At 37.0% G+C, this 19,336-nt stretch overlaps 1 protein-coding gene and 1 non-coding gene across 8 annotated transcripts in view; both read left to right on the forward strand.

The window, feature by feature from the left end:
• Nucleotides 1-19,336, forward strand: part of ANKS1B (ankyrin repeat and sterile alpha motif domain containing 1B) — a 1,164,007-nt gene that overhangs the window by 718,709 nt on the left and 425,962 nt on the right. The window lies entirely within an intron of this gene.
• Nucleotides 6,249-6,320, forward strand: TRNAC-ACA. Its single transcript has one exon. It is a non-coding gene; the product is annotated as a tRNA-Cys (tRNA).

Genomic DNA, 19,336 nt, shown 5'->3' on the forward strand with positions numbered 1-19,336 from the left:
TAGAAAAAAATCTGGAGGAAATGTTCCATTCTCACCACTGTTCACTTGAGAACTGGCAGTGGACTAGCCTGACTTCACTGTTGTTCTTGTTGTTTGGTATAAAAATGAAAAGAAATAAAGTGCTCTAAGGTTATCTCCTTTGGTTCTGAAACTCTCCATTTTAATGGTTTGTAAGGCTAAGTTTGACAGTGAAAGGACAATAACCTTTTCTTTAATCCATGACTAACATGAGGAAATACTTTACGTGAATTTTATCTCTATGTCTATTCTACAGGTGGTATGCTAGTTACATATTGCTGCATAATAAAGTACCCCCAAAACTTAAAACAGCAATCGACTTATTAGCTCTCACAGTTTGTATGGGTCAAGAATTTGAGAGCAACTTAGCTGAGTAATTCTTACTCAGGATCTCTTGTGAGGCTGCAGTCAAGAAATGGGCTAGAGATGCAATCACCTTCAAGTTTGACTGGGGATCTGATTCCCAAGGGGCTCACTTAAACAGCTGAAATTGTGGTGTTACTTGTCACTGGGAGTTCTAGTTCTTCCCCAGTTGACTGTTCCATGAGACTGCTTGAGTATTGAGTTCTTGAGTTCTCACAACACTGTCTGTCTTTCCCCAGAATGAGCAATTCAAGAGAGTAATGTGGAAATAACAATGTTATTTATGATCTAGCCTCAGAAGTCATACATTGTTCCTTTTTTGAAGTTTTGTTGCTCACATAGGTTAGTCCTATTTAATATGGAAGGGGACTACCAAAGAGTGAATTTCAGGGGGCAAGAATCCTTTGGAGGCCATTTTTCACATTGACTTGATATAAATGTCTTGGCCATATTCTAGGTGACAGCATTAGCTATTAGTTAATGCCATTAGGGAAAACACCATATTTTCTGTTTACTGATGTATATAATTCAATCTAAAACCTTGCTACATCAAGAAAGATTGATTTTAACCAGTTTCTCACCCCAAAATTTATTAGTTTGGTACTAAATAATTGACAAGATTTTCCTATAATAAAAATGTCTGCAGTCTTCAATGTATTTGAAAATTTTTTCACTATTGATTGATTTCCAGCATTTTTATGGTAATAGAAGTTAAATCTATAATGTTATGTTCATATTCTCTTTTTGCAATATGCTAAACATTTTACAGTTTCCAATTCTTTCTCCTCATTTAAATTTCAAAATGAATAATCAGGGCAGTGACGTTTCTGGCATTTACCAACAGCTTATTAAAATGTAGTATGTTCCCAACATTGTTTGATCTGTGGTTTCTATCAGGGAATATGATATAGTATGCTAAATACTATAGCACAATAATACAGAGAATGTTGTGTGGCCATAGGAAAGAAGTACTCACATCTTCATGGGGCTGATACTAAGAAAGGTTTCATAGAGACCTTTGAGTTATATTTTGAACAGAGTAGATGTTTACCAAACAGACTGGGTGAGTCAGGTAGGTCAGTAGAGAAGATGTTTTACATGAAATGGCCAGATTATGCAAAAGCAAGAAAATGATGGGGTTCAGGGTGTGCTATCCCAAAATATGGCACCTTAGTGTATTGCATATTTTAAGCCAAAGGAGTTTGAAAAAATAACAGAAGCAAAAAGGTAACTCTGACCCCCTCTCCTCACCCTTCTTCCCTGAAATAGTTCATAAAATCCTCATGTGAGAGGTGTCTTCTCTGTACTAAAGGAAAGAAGCATCTTTATCTCCACAGACAAAGGGATGCTGAAAAGAATTCTACGAAATAGCTATTGTGAATATTCCCCAGATTATTACAATTACTTCATGCTCCTTAATCTATCATATTCCTCTGCAATTGCACATAAAATTACTGTTTCTTTGGGTCTTCATTCCATTCTGAAAGCTCCTGTGTCACACAAAGCTTATATTAAATAAACTTGTTTGCCTTTCTCCTATTAATTTGTCTTTGTTAGTTCAATTCTCAGACCCAGCCAGGAAAGTGTTTTCCTTCTCTACAAAAGTCTGAAGTAGCACGGCTTATATATTAGCCTCCTATTATTGCTGTAACAAGTTATCAGAGATGTGGTAGCTTAAACAATATAAGTATAATATCTTTCAGTTCTGTGATAGTTTCTTAAGTCTGACATAAGTCTCACTGGCTAAAATCAAAATGTCAGTAGAATTACGTTACTTTCTGGAGGCTCCAGAAAAGAACCCATTTCCTTGCCTTTTCCTTCTAGAGACTTCTAGAGGTCACCTACATTCTTTGTGGCCTTCTTCCTCTGCCTTCAAAGCCAGCAATAGTTTGTTGAGTTCTTTTCACACTGCCATCTCTCTGGTTCTCTATATCTGAGAAAAGTTCTCTGCATTTTAGAACTCAGTTTCCCAGGTGGCTCAGTGGTAAAGAATCTACCTGCTTATGCAGGAGATGTGGGTTCAATCCCTAGGTCAGGAAGATCCCCTGGAGGAGGAAATGAGCCACTCCAGTATTCTTGCCTGAAAAATCCCATAAACAGAGAAGCCTGGCAGGTTATAGTCCATGGGGTTACAAAGAGTTGGGCATAGCTGAGCACATACACACGTGATTAGATTGGGCCAACCTGGATAATCCAAGGTAATTTCCTCATCAAGGTCTTTAACCTTGATCACATCTCAGCATAACTTTTGTCCTGTAAGATAATGTTCACAGGTTCCAAGAATTAGGGTGTGAATATATTTGGGGGCCACTATTCTACCTCCTTCTTCTTAAATTTACCTAGCACAGACTATTCTGAAAAGAGCAGAAAGTTCAGCAGGGTTAGACTGTAGACTTCTTGGGAGTAAATGGCAAAGGATTAGGATAGAAAAATAGGCAAAGGACTGTCCAAAAAAATTCAAGAGTGCTAGGCTAAGGAGATTGGGTATTACCTTATGTAAGGGATATTTGTTTTTTCATCTGCCCAGTATTCCTCACCACTTCTCTTATTAACAGTGTTCCTATGGCACCCCGATGGAGGAGCCTGGTAGGGTGCAGTCCATGGGGTCGCTAAGAGTCGGACACGACTGAGTGACTTCACTTTCACTTTTCACTTTCATGCATTGGAGAAGGAAATGGCAACCCACTCCAGTGTTCTTGCCTGGAGAATCCCAGGGACGGGGGAGCCTGGTGGGCTGCCGTCTCTGGGGTCGCACAGAGTTGGACAGGACTGAAGCAACTTAGCAGCAGCAGCAGCAGCTATTTGCCTTTAAAGAATTCCCCCTTGGGCATTCCACATTGATCAGGCTGCTAATCATATATATTGTCCCTCTATCCATAGAATTGGACCTGTTTCATGGGCCTGCCCTCTTAGCCTTTGTAATTAATCCAAGATGTAAGCATATTATTCTCTGAAGTATTATTCAGAGACTTTGACTTGAATTTCATGAATAATGGAAGAGAAAGCATCTCTTTTGGCTTTGAATTTGCTAGCCAGGATGATATAAAAATCTGAAATTATCTATGGCATTTCCTTCTCATTCCAGTCTCTGAGAGAACTCATCTGCTTATAAGAGATGAAACTATGAGAGAAAACAGAACCAACAAAGAGTAATCTTTGAAATTTAAATTTAAATTTCTGGACCTGAAACTGTCCTTTTCTTTTCAGTAGGTTACTTGCAGTTGAGAAAGCCCTAAGTAACTCACCTTATGTGCTATGAGAAGTCTTTGAAAGGATGAAAGCAGTGGACTGATGTGGCAACACACAGAATGGCTTGTAGTAAAGACAGAGTCCCTGTGATCTTCTAGGTGATGGCTGATGTGTGAACAGCCAAGGCAAAGAAGCAGAAAATTTTAGTATGAGGTGGCCAACAATGTCAAATGTCACAGAGAACTAGAGAATAAAAGCAAAAAGCATTCGTATCATTTGGCAAAGTGATGATTTTGACAACCTTAAAGTGAAAGTGAAGTCGCTCAGTCGTGTCCGACTCTTGGCGACCCCGTGGATGATAGCCCACCAGGCTCTTCCGTCCATGGGATTCTCCAGGCAAGAATACTGGAGTGGGTTTCCATTTCCTTCTCCAGGGGATCTTCTCGACCCAGGGATCGAACCCAGGTCTCCCACATTGCAGGCAGATGAGCCACCAGGGAAGCCAACAAGAGTTATATCAATGGCCTTGTTTTATAACAAGGCCATTATATATACAGTTGGAGATTGAGGAGTTGGTGCTTTAAACAATATTTTTACTGTTATAGTTAACTATAAAAGTAAATAATTTTCATTGTAGAATATCCAATAAATGTACAAACAATAAAGAAAATTAAAATTACTAATAACCATATCAGCCATAACTACTGTTAATGGTTTGATCATCCTTTCCAGACAATATATGATTCTGCATTTATCACTTAATGTTATATTGTTAGCAATTTGTCCTGTTATTAAATAGCCTTTAAAGCATGACTTTTATTGGCTGCATAATATTCCATCATATATGATGGTCAACTGTTTATATATCTTTGAATATAAATTATAAGATCATCATAATAAATCATGTTAGAATAAATTTTAAAAATATTTTCCCTTTTGCATCTTAAATTTGTACCTCACAATCAATCAATGCACTAGTATTTCTCCTTCAAGTTCGTCTTTCCTTTAAGAATTTTTTTTAATTACCAATTGCCTGTGCATTTTTTACTATCACAGGCCATTGGCTTTCCCTTTCTGTCTACTGTAGAAGCAAAGTGTGTCATTTAGCTCTCTTTGGTTCCTGAAATAGTAAAAGAAATTTTTTGGTTTCCTTTTATGTCCCTTAGATGTGGCATCCTGTTTCCTACTGAGCCTTTTTGACCCAAGCCCTACAAGCTTTTGCTGTTTCTCTGTGATCTCCTTGGGAACTTGCCCTACATTCTACTTTCTGTGGTATTTCCATTTGTGCTTCATTTCCTCGTGCAGTTCCTTCTTAAGTAACTTTTATAGTCCTTGCCACTATTTTCTTATTGCAAATATAACAAATTGTGCTGCTACTACACTTTGAGAAGTGTTTTGCTTGATCCAGTCAAAACCAGAATTTTTGACCAAACCCACATTTGACTTTATGGCTTTCAGCTATTAGAACCTGTAGCTGACTCATGTTGATGTTGCCAGAAACCAACAAAATTCTGTAAAGCAATTATCATTCAATTAAAAAATAAATATTTTTAAAAAGAAGTTCATTTCAAAATCACTAAAAAGGTAGATATTCAGAAGAAATTTACAGGAAACTAACATTTTATTCTGTTTTTGGAGTTTCATCACTTGTCTGACTAAATGCTCTACTTAAGAGGAGCACACAGTTAATAAAAACCAGTAAAATTAAAATCCTTGGCAAAATACAGATCATGACTCTACCATTTAGTTTGTTGTTTTAGCTAATTGTTAATTCAATAATATATAGTTAAAGTATTTAAATAAAATGCATCAGTTAAAGCATTTAGGAAGCTAGGTATGACAGCATTTTATTCCATGCCACTTTTTTTTTCTAAAAGATCAAAATAACGTTTTCAAACTTTCTGCTATAGTTTTACCAACATGACTTAAAATTTTTTATTATATAAAATTTCAAACATGTACAGAAATAAAGAGAATAGTATTCTGAATACTCATGAACCCATCACCTAACTTCAAAACCTATCAACAGAGGACCAATCTTGTACCAACCATTCACTCCTATGGACACCTAGGATCATTTGAAGAAAATCTTAGACATATCTCATGTGTTCATATCTTGTGTATAACTCTGAACAATAAGGGCTTTAAAATATAACCAAAATATCATTCAGTTCAGTTCAGTTCAGTTCAGTCACTCAGTTGTGTCTGACTCTGCTACCCCATGGACTGCAGCACGCCAGGCTTCCCTGTCCATCACCAAATCCCAGAGCTTACTCAAACTCATGTCCATCGAGTCAGTGATGCCATTCAACCATCTCATCCTCTGCCGTCCCCTTCTCCTCCTGCCTTCAGTCTTTTCCAGCATTACTACATCTAAATAAAGATCAAACAATAATTCCTTACTATTCATGAGCCACTTGATATTTAAATGTCCCCAATTCTCTGTTTATGTTTTACCCTTTTGTTTGGTTGAATCAGGTTGTTACCAATGTAAATTATATTATAATTGGTTGATAGGTTTCTTAAGACTCTTTTAATTTATAAGTTCATACTCTGCTTCTTTTTATTTTATTCTTTGAAATTTATTTGTTGATCAAATCATGCCCAAATCTTTTAAAAACTTTTATGAGTTTTACAATCTGTCATTTTAAAATGGCTTCTTTTAATATTAAAAGACTTCCCTGGTGGCTCAGATGGTAAAGCGTCTGCCTACAATGCAGGAGACCCGGGTTCGATCCCTGGGTTGGGAAGATCCCTGGGGAAGGAAATGGCAATCCACTCCAGTACTCTTGCCTAGAAAATTCCATGGACAGAGGAGCCTGGTAGGCTACAGTCCACGGGGCCGCAAAGAGTCAGACACAACTGAGCAACTTCACTTTTACTTTCTTTTAATGTGAAACTCTATTTTTAAAATAATTAAACTCCTGTTTAAATGTAGTGATATAGCAGTAAGCTGGGGGGGGTCTGCCTTTACTGCTGAATCTCTAGCACCTGACACACTGAGGAGTCTCTTGAATCATCTGGGGAATGGCCTCAACTCATTCATTTTGATGAGTTCATTCATTCGTTAAAAAAAAAATTTATTGAGGACTTCCTTTATGTTAGACAGATACATGTATTTATATGTTTATATAATACAGACGTTAGGTCTGTACCTTAGTCTTCAAATAAGAATAAATAAATATTCCCATGAATAGACATATTCTGGTTAAACTTGTCTTTAAAATGATTATGTCACATATAGAGCCTGAATTGAATAATAAATGAAAATCTGTCTTACACTAGTTCCAGAGATTGTGTCTGAATAGAGAGACCAAGAAGAAAATCAGATAAGTAATTCTTTCATCTATTATGTATTGAACATCTACAACTCTTATGTACGCAGATTAAACATATTAAAGAGATTTATAATTTATTCCAGGTATAAGGAAAGCAATGAGAATACAAGGAAAAGTCAGATCTGAAGAACTAGGAAAACACATCAGAATATGATGACAGATTATCTAAGACATGACAGATAGGAAAGCATAATGGCTAGTCCCAAAATTTCTAGGTTTCACTACCAGAAGAGTGAGGTAGTAAATTGCAATTATTATGTAAAATAGCATATAAAAATTTTTCAATATATTGCACCCTAATTCTATTTATTATATTGAATACTAAAGACAGAAAGCTTTTTAATTATTTAAAAAATAAAGCTATTAGAATAATTTGGTAATTTTTTACATAATAGTCACTATAATCTGTTCTCATAGAATTTAAGCAGACGCAATTTTTGTTATACACAGATGGTTTATGTCACACTTTAGTTTGAGTAAAATATATTTAAATACATTTCCAATTATTTAAAATGTGATATTATGAGCACTCTTTTCTAGCATGCATTGTGCAATGGTTAATCTTTTGTTATTGGAAATGGGCCCATTTATATTTGTAAAATGCTAAAGAAAGAAGTAATTATGCACTCAACTCTGGTTTTTAGGAGCAGATAATAAAACTTTAATAGTGTATTGAATAGGACTGAACTTATCTTCCAGATAATACAAATTCGTTAATCAGAACATGTCATAAATAATTGGATAAATGTGCTGCCAACAGCTTAATGGCCTGCGGAAACAGATTCTCCCTAGATAATCTATATATCTTATTGATTTATTGAAATCCTCTAAAATACTTCAGGTAGTAGAGATATCACAGAAGGAAATTTTCAAATCATTTTAGCATTTTTAATTGTAAAATTCCTACCATTGTTATGATCTTATGTTAACAGTCTCTTTATCTTCCAATAGAACACAAGCCAATTTAAAAATATTAATATATAAAACAATTAACATTATCAATATACTTCTGTATATTATCACCACTGAACTATGCCATCTTTGTGATAAAATGTCAAAGTTTCAGTTTATTATGTTCATTTCTTTAAGGCTGAACATATACCAGAGAATCTTCCACAGTATATATTATTTTTGAGCTCTGATTGTATTGTTCATATTTTTTAATGGAATAAAGATCTAGAGCCTTTATGGAGAATCAAAGTCAATGACTTCATTCTTTCTAAACCCATAATCTTAGTGTTGCTGTGGATGCCTCGTGTGTCACGTATCCCACTCTGATGTAGTTGTTGGACCAAAACCATCAGATCATTACAATATGTTGGCCACTCTATTACTCCTTCTCTTGTATTTGATGATTTTTTAAATTATAAACACAGTTATTGTACTTTATAACTGCTGAGCATTCTACAGTTATCCAATTTGTAAAATGCATGTGTGTTGAAAAGTATGTATCAACTTTTATGCTAAGCACTTTACGTGAATCATTTCCATTTAACCACAGAACAATTCTGTGACATAAGCATAATTTTTAATTCTTTGAGGAAATGAACCTGTTTCAGGAAGGCTAAGTAATTTGACTAAGATCACGCAATTAGTAAGTAGCAGAGGAGATTAAGATGTGTCTAATTTTATTCTTCCAGACCTTTCATGAAGCAGTTAAAAGAAATACTCTATTGGGTACTGTTGTGACAAAGAGATGATAAGACATGGCTTGTGTCATTTAGGTGTTTAAAGTCTGGTGAAACATATGACATATACACAAGTATTCAGTTCAGTTCAGTCGCTCAGTCATGTCCGACTCTTTGCAACCCCATGAACCGCAGCATGCCAGGCCTCCCTGTCCGTCAAAAATGAAAACTGGCCATAGAAGAGAAACAAATGATGTGCCGTGGGAGGTTATAGGAAGAAGAAGTTACTCCTACTGGAAGTATCCTAGAACATCTTATGGAGGACATGGAAGAACCTTGAAGCACTAATAAAATAAAGCCACAAGGAAGTTGAAAATGAGGATGGGGTAGCCACAGAATACAATGTGTAGAAAGACTAGCATGAGTGAAAATAGAGGGTCAAGAAAGCATGAGGCAGGTAATGAGTACAAGGAAGTCATTCCCTTAATACAGAAGGAAGGGAATATGCATGAAGTTGGAGAAGAGTAAGCCCAGTAATGGGGAGCCTTGAAAGACATATAATGATATGATGATGACAATGCCTGTGACAACAATATTCACAGTGGTAATATAATAGCAACAATGGCAGTTAACAATGAATAGGCAGGACTAATTTCCCCCAGAATGGACTGGTTGGATCTCCTTACAGGCCAAGGGACTCTGAAGAGTCTTCTCTAACACCACAGTTCAAAAGCATCAATTCTTTGGCGCTCAGCTTTCTTCACAGTCCAACTCTCACATCCACACATGACTACTGGAAAAACCATAGCTTTGACTAGACAGATCTTTGTTCGCAAAGTAATGTCTCTGCTTTTTAATATGCTGTCTAGGTTGGTCATAGCTTTTCTTCTAAGGAGCAAGCGTCTTTTAATTTCATGGCTGCAGTCACCATCTGCAGTGATTTTGGAGCCCAAAAAATAAAGTCTGTCAGTTTCCATTGTTTCCCCATCCATTTGCCATGAAGTGATTGAACCAGAAAACAAAGCTCTTTTTCTGCCTCCATGACTTTGAGGCATTATGAATCTCAACTTATTTTAACTTATCTAACTACAACTACATGTTTGGAATAAAGAGGTTTTGGTCTTCAACATTTCTAAGACCATTCTATTCCTTTTTAAAATTTTTGATTTATATTGTAATTTTCAACCATTTGCCTCTGTATGAAGTAGATTAAAATCTTTGCATGGGAAGTTACTGAGATTTTCTCAAGTATGAAGAATTACACACAAGCTTGAGGTCCAAAGTCTCTCAAAACTCATCCAACTTTACCTAAAGAAACATTTTATGGTTGCTGGGTAAATGAAGCAAATCCAAGTCTTTAGCCCTGAATGTTCAGAAGTTCAGTAGAAAATGGAAATAAGCATTAACCTTGAGGTTGAAAATATTTGGAGGCAGAGAATTCTGTTTGATAGAAATCTCAGACTCATCAGTTGTCTTTACCAAAAAAGTAAACAAGTCTCTAGCACAGAAGGTACTTACCCTGCCCATGAGATTTCAGAACAATTAAAATTGTCAAGCTATGATGATTAAATGAATTCGGTGTCCCATCTTTGTTCATACTTAATGCACCTGCTAAAGAGCAATGAGTGTTAAGTCTAAACCCAGAATTTCTTAGTGAATTCTGTCAAAAACATGGATTTCATAGGTTTTACATGGTACTTGACTGTCTTACCAAGTTGATTTTTTGAAATTTGTTTATAAATCAGGGGTCAATAATTATTAATAACATTATTATATGTATTCTATGTATTACAAGTAAATATTAATCATTATAGCTAATATTTATTATAGCAAATGTTTTATATTATTTTTGCTAACAGTTGCTTAGTGAATGCTATATGTGAAGTACTATCCTAAGTACTTTCCCATATTTATTAGTTTTTTAATCTTCATATTCCTTTTTCTAAATCATATATTAATTTCGTTTTCACCACTTTGTGATGCATGCACAGAACACTTGGAATTTTTGTGTTGTCTTTCTGGCAATCAAAGAACGTTCATTTGCCATGACTATCAAACTAAGTTTGAGCCAATAAGATAAAATCTTCTCTATGGGAAGAATCAATCTCATGTAACTTCTACAGTTGAGGCATAGCAAGCTAAATTTCTTTCACAGGAAATTCAGTGAGCTCTTGAACCAGAGTTTGCTTCAGAAGGTTCTAAGATATTTAGAGGATATTTAGAATCTGAAGATATTTAGAATCCCCTCTGCTTAAAGAGGCAGGTCAGTTGGTCTGGTATTCCCATCTCTTTCAGAATTTTCCACAGTTTATTGTGATCCACACAGTCAAAGGCTTTGTCATAGTCAGTAAAGCAGAAATAGATGTTTTTCTGGAACTCTCTTGCTTTTTCCATGATCCAGCGGATGTCAGGAAGCAACAGTTAGAACTGGACATGGAACAGCAGACTGGTTCCAAATAGGAAAAGGAGTACGTCTAGGCTATATATTGTCACCCTGCTCATTTAACTTCTATGCAGAGTACATCATGAGAAATGCTGGGCTGGAAGAAGCACAAACTGGAATCAAGATTGCCAGGAGAAATATCAATAACCTCAGATATGCAGATGACACCACTGTTATGGCAGAAAGTGAAGAAGAACTAAAGAGCTTCTTGATGAAAGTAAAGGGAGGAGAGTGAAAAAGTTGGCTTAAAGCTCAACATTCAGAAAATGAAGATCATGGCATCTGGTCCCATTACTTCATGGGAAATAGATGGGGAAACAGTGGAAACAGTGTCAGACTTTATTTTTTGGGGCTCCAAAATCACTGCAGATGGTGATTGCAGCCATGAAATTAAAAGACGCTTACTCCTTCAAAGGAAAGTTATGACCAACCTAGATAGCATATTAAGAAGCAAAAACATGACTTTGCCAACACAAGTCCGTCTAGTCAAGGCTATGGTTTTTCCAATAGTCATGTATGGTTGTGAGAATTGGACTGTGAAGAAGGCTGAGCACCAAAGAATTGATGCTTTTGAACTGTGGTGTTGGAGAAGACTCTAGAGAGTCCGTTGGACTGCAAAGATCCAACCAGTCCATTCTGAAGGAGATCAGTCCTGGGTGTTCTTTGGAAGGAATGATGCTAAAGCTGAAACTCCAATACTCTGGCCACCTCATGTGAAGAGTTGACTCATTTGAAAAGACTCTGATGCTGGGAGGGATTGCGGGCAGGAGGAGAAGGGGACGACCGAGGATGAGATGGCTGGATGGCATCACCAACTCAATGGACATGAGTCTGAGTGAACCCTGGGAGTTGGTGATGGACAAGGAGGCCTGGCGTGCTGCAGTTCATGGGGTCACAAAGAGTCGGACACGACTGAGCGACTGAACTGAACTGAACTGAACTGCTTAAAGACTGTCCCCTTATTTACTTGGATTGTTTTGTCTATTTGTTCTTTAAGAGGTAGAAATTGTAGATTTCCTATATCTCCTCCTTCCTAGTTTCTTCCCTGCTTTATTCTTTCTCTCACATTCTCCCAGATAATGTTTGTGTAACAAAAATTTGATCGTATCTCTTGGTTCTTTTTCTTTTTCCTCATTTAATTGAAGTGTATTTGATATACAATATTATGTTACTAAATATGTCAGCAAATTTGAAAAGCTCAGCAGTGGCCACAGGACTGGAAGAGGTCAGTTTTCATTCCAATTCCAATGCCAAAAAAAGTTCCACCTATTGTACAACTGCCCTCATTTCTCATGCTGGCAAGGTTATGCTCAAAATCATCCAAGCTAGGTTTCAGCAGTATGTGAAATGAGAACTTCCAGGTGTACAAACTGGGTTTCGAAGAGGCAGAGGTACCAGAGATCAAACTGTCAACATTCATTGGATCATGGAGAAAGCAAGGGAGTTCCAGAAAAACATCTACTTCTGCATCATTGACTATGCTAAAGCCTTTGACTCTGTGGATCACAACAATCTGTGGAAAATTCTCAAAGAGATGGGAATACCCGACCACCTTACCTGTCTCCTGAGAAACCTGCATGCGACTCAAGAAGCAACAGTTAGAACTGGACATGGAACAATGGACTGGTTCAAAATCAGAAAAGGAATATAACAAGGGTGTATATCATTTCCCTGTTTATTTAACTTATATGCAGAGTACATTATATGAAATACCAGGCTAGATGAATCACAAGCTAGAATCAAGATTGCCAGGAGAAACATCAACAATCAACAACCTCAGATATGCAGCTGATACCACTCTAATGGCAGAAAGTGAAGAGGCACTAAAGAGCCTCTGGATGAGGGTGAAAGAAGAGAGTTAAAAAGCTGGCTTGAACTTAACATTAAAAAACTAAGATAATGGCATCTGCTCCCATCGCTTCATGGCAAATAGAAGGAGAAGTGGAAGCAATGACAGATTTTTTATATTCTTAGGCTCCAAAATCACTGCAGATGGTGACTGCAGCCATGAAATTAAAAGACTCTTGCTCCTTGGAAGGAAAGCTATGACAAACCTAGAAAGCATATTAAAAAGCAGAGGCGTTACTTTGCTGACAAAGTTCCATATAGTCAGTTTTGGTTTTTCCAGTAGTCGTGTCCAAATGTGAGAGTTGGACCATAAAGAATCCTGAGCACTGAAGAATTAATGCCTTCTAATCGTGGTGATAGAGAAGACTCCTGAGAGTCCCTTGGACTGCAAGGAGATCAAACCAGTCAATTCTAAAGGAAATCAGTCCTGAATATTCATTGGAAGGACTGTTGCTGGAGCTGAAGCTCCAATACTTTGGCTACCTGATGTTAAGAGCCGGCTCATTGGAAAAGACTCTGGTACTGGGAAAGATTGAAGGCAAAAGGAGAAAGGGGATGAAATGGTTAGATAGCATCACCAACTCAATGGACATGAATTTGGGCAAACTCCAGGAGTTGGTGGAAGATGGAGGAGCCTGGTATGCTGCAGTCCATAGGGTTGCAAAGAGTCAGATACAACTTAACGACTGAACAACAACAATTATATGTTACAGGTGTACAATATAGTGACTCACAATTTTCAAAGGTTATACTCCATTTATAGTTATTATAAAATATTGGTTATATTCCCAATGTTGTATAATATATCCTTGTAGCTTATTTTATATATAATAGTTGGTACCTCTTAATCTCCTATCTCTCCATTGCTCCTCACCCCGTTCTCTCTTTTCACTGGTAGCCACGAGCTTGTTCTCTATATCTGGAAATCTGTTTCTTTTTAAAAATATATTCTCTACTTTGTTGTGTTTTATATATCCCATGTACAAGAGATATCATACCATATTTGTTTTTCTCTACCTGGCTTATTTCACTTAGGATAATACCCTCCGAGTCCATCCATTTTGCTACAAATGGAAAATATCTCTCTGTTCTTGAGAAAGAAAATAATTACTCTTTTCCATGGCATAAAATTACTTGATTATCTGTCTCCTACCCACCTATCGTTCCCTATCTCCTATAGCATTATCCTCCTCAGACATGTATATATAACCTTTGAATTCCAGTAATAATGAATCATTTTAACCATTTTTTTACTCAAACATATCTTTCCCTCATCCTAGTCCCTGTGCCTGGAATTCCATTATATTAGTCAAGGTTCTCCAGAGACACAGAATGAGCAGGATATATAGATAGACATGTCTAAGATTTATTATAGGAATTGGAGACTGAGTCCCACAGTCTACTGTCTGCAAATTGCCGACCAGGAAAGCCTGTAGTGTAATTCAGTCTGAGTCCTAAGGCCCAGGACTCAGAGCACCCGTGTTGAAGTGCAGGAGGAGATGAATGTTCCAGTTCAAGCATAGAGTTAATCTGCTTTACTCTTTTTGTTCTAATAGATTCTTACTGGATTGGACAATGCCCACATACACTAGTGAGGGTAATCTTTTTATTCAGTCTACAGGTTCAAATGCTATTCTCGTCCGGAAGCACCCTCACAGACATATCCAGAACTAGACAGTTTACAAGCTCTTAGTAGAGCTTAGTTAGCTCTTAGTTCAGTAAAATTGACACATAAATTAACTATCACCATCATCTTTTTATCTGCCTCTCAAACTCCTCCTAAATCTTCAAGTCACAGGTCAAATGGACTCTTCTGTAAATTCTATACCTGAGTCAATTTAAGCATCCTTGCCTTCCTTCTACATATTCGGTATCTTTTACACATCTCCATTATAGAATTCATCATCCTGCATGGTAATTTTCTCTCAACTAGACTAAGATTCTAAGGGCAGAACAAGTTTTCTTTCCTCTCTGCTCTTAAAACCATGACTGGCACATGGGAGGCTTCAGTGACTTAATGCTGTATACAGCTTCTCAAAGAAGATTCAAACGTTTGCTAGTATGCCCTAAAGAAAGGAAAAAAAGAATGTAATCAAAGGAATTATGATTTTTTTTTTCCAATCAGGTATGGCCCATATATATTTATATATTGTTGTCTGCCAGAAGATTTTAGCATTTTAGGCTTAAAATTCATTTCCTATTTTAGACCATACCCCAGCACAGAAGTTGTCAGATCTGTTTTGTAAAGGCTGGTATTTCTTAAGTGTTCCATGAAGATTTTAGTTCAAAATAAATTCAAGGCCTCAGGGAAAACTGAATCTGAGCTCCTGACTTCCCTTAGCATTTAAACACCAAAGCATGATCTTGGAGCATTTTCCTGTTTGCATCTTGACTTTATGATCCAGAATTCTGTTGAACTGCAACATTCCACAAATCCTAAAATCACTAATCCTTTTGCCTCTGCTATTGTCTGCTATGTCTGCTTTACATTTCTTTCTTTCTTTTTAACTTTTTATTTTATATTGAAGTATAGTTGATTAAAAATGTTTGATAGTTTCAGGTATGCTGCAAAGTGATTCAGTTACACATATATACACGTCTTTTTCCAAATTCTTTTCCCATTTAGGTTGTTGCATAATATTGTACATTTCTATTTTTGCATTTCAGAATAGTTGTCCTTTTATCAGTAGAAGAGACATTTTTCTTATTGCGTCATCTCATTTCCTGTTAATTTTCATTGTAAGTTTTTTTCCATTTGGAAAATAGATATATAGCTTATGATTCCCAGCTCAGAGGGTATTCAGGATTGGAAAAATGAGATATTGATACTTTTTAGTTACAAATAGAATCGTTAGTCATGATTTTTGTTACATTATCCTACAGGAATGAGCACTGTTCACTCCTAGCTCCTACACCTGTATTACAAAATATAAAAGACAGAACAGGCTCACATAGAAACCAACACCATAGTTATTTGTTGAATGGGCAGATTTCTCCCCCAAATGTGGACACTGCTTTCTTAGAAAGTTTAGTGGGCTCTTTACCAATTTCTTTAAAAATGACCAGTTTTTATTTGAAATATGTTAGAATAAATAACTTAATAGACCTGTTTGTTCATTATGAAGCTAGGAATAAGAATTATCCTCTCCATTCCTTGCCCCTCCTGTTTATTCTCATTTCACTTTAAATGGATGTGAAGAGCAGACTGCTCGATGCTGAAGACCTAGCTATTGGTGCCTGTTAGATAAGACCAAGCCCCTAATGACATCATGGGATTTGGGATTCTGATCACTTCACAGTACAATGAGCTTTCCTCTGTTATTTGTCCAGACTAATCACTCCATGCACTTTTGTCTGTTTGAAACAAAGAGAACTGGGCAAGGAAAAGCACTGATGGCTCAGAACCAGTCCCTTTGATTGAGAGACTGACTGAACAACATAAGTATATATTCTACTGACAGTAAAGATAATTATACAGCCTAGCATTTGAATAGCTCTTTATAGTTCATAACGGGTTTTTCATATGTGTTATTTCGTTTTAGCTTCAAACAAAACCATAAGATAGGTAGGTAAATAGGTAAATTGTCACCCTTATTTCACTGATGAGAAACTAAGCCCCAGAAACGTGCCCACTAGAAAGGTACTCCTTCTATTTCTGTGCGCTCCATCTCAAGAATCTCAAGAATAGATTCAAACCCAGGCAAACTGGTTTCAGAGTCTGGGCCCTTAACTGGCATCCCTCTTATTGAGGCAGCATTTTCCTGGACACATAGCACAGGCATCTACGCATTGCAGTCCAGAGAGGCTAAGTACCCACGTGGAAACAATACTGAAGCTGCTGTTTCTCAGGAGCACAGAAAAGCCCTTTGTTAGAGTGAAATAAAAATATCCAAGTGATAGGATTTACCCTTCTCCCACCTCTCAGTATTCCTTCCGGCGTTTTCTCATTATTTTGTACTTTAGAAGCCAAGAATCATAAATATAAGATGAAGGGTGGGAAGGAGAATTAACAGAACAACTGGGAAACCATTTTTAAAACAAATCTGCTAGTTTGTGGCTGGGTGAATGAATATTCTCCCTCCTGCAAAAGGGCAAGGTTCATACCCTGTGGCCCTGGAACAGGGAAGGATAGAGTAGTGGCTAAAATCTTAGACTCTGGAGCCAGGCTCCCAGGGTTCTAGTCTAACTGTGCAAATTTAAACAACCTATGACCTATGTATTTTATTATTCTCCTGTATAAAAAGAGGTGATAACAATAGTACTTCACTTGTGAAAATAATATGAGTTATTGAAGGAAAGCTATGACAAACCTAGACTGCATATTTAAGAAGCAGAGACATCACTTTACCGACAAAGGTCTATATAGTCAAAACTTCGGGTTTTCCAATTGTCATGTACAGATGTAAGAGTTAGACCATAAAGAAAGCTGAGCGCTCAAGAATTGATGCTGTCAAATCATGGTGCTGGAGAAGACCCTTGAGAGTCGCTTGGACTGCAAGGAGATAAAACAAGTCAATCCTAAAGGAAATGAACCATGAATATTCACTGGGAAGACTGTTGCTGAAGCTGAAGCTCCAGTACTTTGGCCACCTGATGCAAAGAGCTGACTCATAGGAAAAGATCCTGCTGCTGGGAAAAACTGAAGGGGAAAGAAGAGGGCAGCAGAGGATGAGATGGTTAGGTAGCATTACCAACTCAATTGACATGAATTTGGGCAAACTCCAGGAAATAATGGAGAGCAGAGAGAGGAGCCTGATGTGCTACAGTCCATGGGGTCACAAAGAGTTGGACAAGATTTAGCAACTGAATAACAACAATATGTGTATATTATTTAGAGTCTTACCATAGTAAATGCATGTTTGTTATTATTTTACATAATGAGATATTATTTTAAAGGCCTGATGTGTATAGGTGCTCAATAAATATTAGCTCTCTTCTTTTATATGTAGTTTAGATTACTGGAAAGACTCACATTCTTTAAAAAGTATTTGTCTTATATCAGTTACCTTGGTGCTAGGATAAACAGCTATTTATTATATTTTTGAGAGATTATCAGCTTCTTTTTTTAAACTCTTGTCCAGGGGCTCTCATCTATCCCTTCCTAAATATCATTTTCCTTTTTAAGAAATTTGATACCTCTTGCCTCTGCCAAATCATTTTACCCACTTTGTTTCATCAGTTTCAGCCTGGAGGCACCTTATTGAAATAGGTAGTATTTCTCTTTTGCTCATGAAACCTGGAATTACTTAGGTGGTTTTCTCTAATTCATTTATCCTCTATACTGTCACAATGAGAAGTCATGTCTCTAAGTTTTTAATTCCTCTAATCTCTATGGACATTTTCTCAGTGGTAAGCTAGTATTCTCCACTGGCCTATAAATTACTTTGCCGACAAAGGTCCATCTAGTCAAAGTTATGGTTTTTGCAGTAGTCATGTATGGATGTGAGAGTTGGACTATAAAGAAATGAGCACTGAAGAATCGATGCATTTGAACTATGGTGTTGGAGAAGACTCTTAAGAGTCCCTTGAACAGCAAGGAAATCAAACAATCCATCCTAAAGGAAATCAGTCCTGAATATTCATTGGAAGGACTGATATTGAAGCTGAAGCTCCAATATTTTGGCCACCTGATGCAAGAGGCTGAATCATTAGAAAATACCCTGATGCTTGGAAAGATTGAAGGCAGGAGGAGAAGGGGACAGAGGATGAGTTGGTTGGATGGCATCACCAGCTCGATGGATATGAGCTTAAGCAAGCTCTGGAGTTGGTGATGGACAGGGATGTCTGGCATGCTCCAGTCCATGGTGTTGCAAAGAGTCGGACACGACTGAGTTACTGAACTGAGGAATGTACAAAGCTATAGTCCCACTGCCTAGCAAAATGCTAGGAACAAGAGGTACTTTATAAATATTTGTTGAAGAAATTAGTCAATGCTGAAGGAATTAAGAATAAGAAAAGTATCCTCTCCTCTCTTCAATTAACTAGACCCTAATTAAGAAATTATCTGAAATTAAGCAGTATGTGAGTTGCCTTATACTTTTAAAAGAAAAAATAATTTTAGAGACCTAAACTGATATCATAGATTTAATTTAATACAGTTATAACAGTTTCAGACCATACCATGGAGTAATCATACATTCATTTCAATGGCTTAGGCCTTCTATGTGCTTAGTCGCTCAGTCGTGTCCAACCAACTCTTTGCGACCCCATGGACTGTAGCCCACAAGGCTCCTCTGTCCATGGGGATTCCTCAGGCAAGAATCCTGGAGTGGGTTTCTGTGCCTTCCTCAGAGGTATTCTATAGCTACACCATATGCAATGAGAATATTTATGAACATGTCAAAAATGAGCTAGTGTCATCGTGCCCTTATAACACAGGTCAGGATTTTGGACTTTGAACTCACTCTTCCCACTGCCTCAAACTCTCTTTTCCTAAATACCAGAAAAGTTTGTTCACTACATTCCACTATATTCCAGTTTCTGTTCAAAGGCATTCCCTGACAATAGTG

The sequence above is a fragment of the Oryx dammah genome, unplaced genomic scaffold, assembly GCF_014754425.2.
Source record: "Oryx dammah isolate SB20612 unplaced genomic scaffold, SCBI_Odam_1.1 HiC_scaffold_29, whole genome shotgun sequence".
NCBI classification, from domain to species: domain Eukaryota; kingdom Metazoa; phylum Chordata; class Mammalia; order Artiodactyla; family Bovidae; genus Oryx; species Oryx dammah.